We start from the raw sequence: 4,122 nt of genomic DNA, 5'->3' as shown, positions 1-4,122 counted from the left end.
TTCTTGGCGGAGGTCTCGGAGGTAGCAGCACTGCAGATTTCAGAAACCAGTCGGTTAGTTGATGAGTCGACCAAGAGTTCGTCTGTGCTAAACAAGAAAACACAAGTTCTGCTGTTACCCGGAGATAGTGGGAATGGCCATTCTCATCTTGGGCAAGGCCTTCGGCTACTTCGGCGCTTTCTCAGTCGGCGCCGGAGAAGCCGCCCGAGGGCGCTTCGACGATCACTACTAGGAAAAGGCCTACTAATGGCGCACCAGTTTTTTCCTACTAATGGCGCACTACCGGTGCGCCATTACTATCACGCCACTAGTATTTTTTACTAATGGTGCACCACTGGTGCGCCATTAGTATCTGGTATACTAATGGCGCACCATGCAGTGCGCCATTAGTTTTGCCCACAGTGTGCCACTAGTGTCTGCTATACTAATGGCGCACCACATGGTAGTGCGCCATTAGTAACAATTTTAAAAAAAAATTCTTATTCTCAGGTCACTATTTCACATATGAGATATCCAACACATATATATACAACAAGCATCCATATAACAATCATAGCCAACACACAAGTTCCATCATATATACATACATAGCCAACACATAGTTCCATCGTTACATATTACAAAAGTTTCACATTGTTCATCCAACACCGTTATCCATCAATTCACAAAAGTTTCACATTGATACAAGATAAAAACACAAATGGAAAAGAAGCACTCCATCCATGCAAGCTTCTGTGAATTAAATCAAATCTGCAAAATGATAAACAAGAAGTTAGAAGAAGAAGAAGAAGACTAGAAGAATACTAGAAGAAGAAGAACACTAGAAGAAGAAGAAGAAGAATTTTGAAAAGAAGAAGAATAAGAAGAAGACTATAAGCTTATTATGTAAACTTGATCATTTTGTGCTAACATAAGTTATTTTGGAGCTAACCTATAGGAAACTAAGCATATAAGCTCTAAGTTAGTATATTAGAGCCAACTTAGGTAAAATGAAGCTAACCTATGTCATTTTGGAAAAGAAGAAGAATAAGAAAAAGACTATAAACTTATTATGTAAACTTGATCATTTTGTGCTAACATAAGTTATTTTGGAGCTAACCTATAGGAAACTAAGCATATAAGCTCTAAGTTAGCATGTTAGAGCCAACTTAGGTAAAATGAAGCTAACCTATAGGAAACTAAGCATATTAGAGATAACATAGGTAACTAAGTATATATATATATATCATTTTGGAGATCTGACATACCTGACAAAGTTCAGTTCTCATGCATTGTTCTTCTCCTTCTCCTTCCTCGGCCTGATGCACCAAGAGCGGCGAGGTGGTGGAGGCAGTGAAGGCAGTGGGATGTAGTCTTCTACCACAATCGGCGTGGTCATGTCGCCCAGCTGTGGGATCGCCGGCGCCACCACCGGTGCGTGGTCATTGTCAGGCACCACCACCATCGCGAGGCCACCTTCAGGCAGGACGGGCACAACCATCGCTAGGTCATCCTCAGCCACCTCCATCTCTTGCCCATGGTCAGCCACCACCATCTCTTGCCCTTGGTCAGCCACCACCAGCGCTAGGTCATCCTCAGCCTGATGCCCATCGTCATCCTGCAGCTCCTCATCCCCACTCTGCTCCTCTTCTCCCGCACTCCAGTCCGGATCATCCTTCTTGTTGTCTATGCTGCTGCCAGAATCGTTGTTGCTTTCGCTAAAGCCAGAATCGGTGTTGCTTTTGCTACAGCCATAGTCACTGCTGCTTTGGCTGTAGCCAGTGTCGCTGCTGCTGCTCCCATTACCTGTCCAAATGCAACAATGACCATTAACAATCGATGTGAGACAAAGCCAAATGTAGAGGAATAAGAAGAGGCAGAACGTACCGTCATCATCATCGTTAGCATAGCGCATGCGACACATAGTCGCGTTGAACACCTTCATGATGAGCATGGTGGCGTCGTCGTCGTACCTGAAGAGAAGGAAGTACCCCAGCCGCAGGTCGTAGGCACGGTAGAACTTCTCCCACCCACGAGACAAGTACATGTGTCCCTCCTTGATCACCAACTCCACATCCCACTGCCTGCGAAACCCGCTGCCGGCCTGTCGCAGCTTCACATTATTTGGCAGATCTTCACCCAGCATATTCATAAAACTGTCAGGCAGCCTCTGCAGTTTGGGACAATGAGTGATGTAGCAAACAATAGATATCATAATGATATGGGTGAAGGGGAGATCTTTCGTTTTATATATCTGCGTCATGGATGATACTGAACTCTCAAGTATGATACTTAAGAACTCGGAAGCATCCAACTCGTACTGCGGTGTCGCAGAGCGGTGGTGGCTGCTTCCCGCCATCTCTGATAAGCATGTCAAGAACAGATTCACATGTCTGGCTGTTAGCCATTACAAACTTAAATTTATCTATTTCTGTATCTCACAAACTATCATAAATGAATAATAGTATCATTCAGGGGTTTCTATCAGCAGCAGCAGATTTTTCTCATGCATTAAATTGGGCAGGAATTTCTGAAGCTGGATAACACTAGGTTCCAGACAGCAAACAAGACTCTGACATCTAAATTCCAAAGGGGGAAAGCGAAAGAGTGAGACTGAAATGATGTTTCCCTTGTGGTTAGATTTTGGAAGGGGGCAGCATTCACAAGTCAAGGCATGTGCAGCATATCTCATCATTTTGTCTTAACTAGTACAGTATCTGCCGTGATGGTCATGGCACTTGAATCCCCAGGTCATCACACTCACTAAAACAGCCGCATCCATTGATCAAGTAAAAAACAGTACAATACGGTTTTAGTATAAGCAGACAATAGTTAGATGAATGGAAAACATTGCCTGTCTAAGTAACAACAAACGGATGAAAGCACAAAATAACACAAGCAAATGTTTCTGTACTACTATTTACTACATTTCTCATGCTGACAAGCCTGCATTTTTATTTAACAGTTAGAGTCATTGCGGCCTTTGTACTGTACCACACCATCATGAGATGAGAGAGACCGACCTCTGTGCGGTCAACAAACTGAAACCAACCAAACTGCAATGCTACACATACATGCAAGGACCATGGGAATGCATACAGCTCTACCAAAACATATATATATATATATTAAGGTGACTGGCTGGTAAACCGAATCAACCTTCACAAACACCTCCTGGTCAACAGAAAGACATGTTGTACCACTACAAGAGTAACACCTCCCTCTTTCTTTCTTTCCTTCATTCTTGTTAAATTAATTTTACTCCAGCATCTACTAACCTCCTCCAACTTTACTACTACTACATCCCTCTCAAAATACATCCCTCCTCCAACTTTACTACTACTACTACTACATCATCAAATGGATGGATGCATGGATGGGACTGACTTGATCCATTCCCACCCACCTCTGTCCAGTCTTTGATCCATTCAATCCATTCCAACCCAACTACTACCCTACTACACACACACACACACACTGACAGAGATAGAGATATATACCACATGGATATTGCTGACTAGACTGGACTCTTTTCACATGGACAGATAGCTTCAAACTTCAAAACCAGCATCAAGCCAATATTCAAACACAAGCAACTATTTTCTTCTCTTCTCAAGCATAATGCCAGGTCAGCTAAAGGGAACCATTATATAAATATATTCTTGTTAGATCATCATGTAACTAGTAAACACACACACACAAACTTGCTTCCATACAAACAAACCCCTTTAATAACTACACAGACACACACATGTATGAATGAATCCCAGCCAAATAATGTTTGGGGGTATGGCATCACAGAGCAGCAGCAATGGCATACAGAGCATGATGAAAAATGAAATACTAGCACGGCGTCCAGTAAATTCGAGAGGGATTTGACCTAAATTCGAGAGGGATTTGACCTAATTTGACCTAAATTAGAGAGGGATTTGACCTAAATTAAACCTAGCAAAAGAGAGAAGAAGAGGGCATGGCCGGGAGGGAGGAGAGGAGGAAGAGAGGAGAAGAGAGGCAGAGGGAGGAGGGTTACCTGACCACGATGAGGTGGTGGCCGGAGCGGAGACGACGAAGGGCAGAGACGGCGAGCTTGGGGGCGGCGCGGGCGCAGGGGCGGCGGCGAGCCTGGCTCCGGGGGCGGCGCGG

Source organism: Triticum dicoccoides, chromosome 6B, assembly GCF_002162155.2.
Source record: "Triticum dicoccoides isolate Atlit2015 ecotype Zavitan chromosome 6B, WEW_v2.0, whole genome shotgun sequence".
Taxonomy (NCBI): domain Eukaryota; kingdom Viridiplantae; phylum Streptophyta; class Magnoliopsida; order Poales; family Poaceae; genus Triticum; species Triticum dicoccoides.
This window is presented reverse-complemented; position numbering follows the sequence as displayed.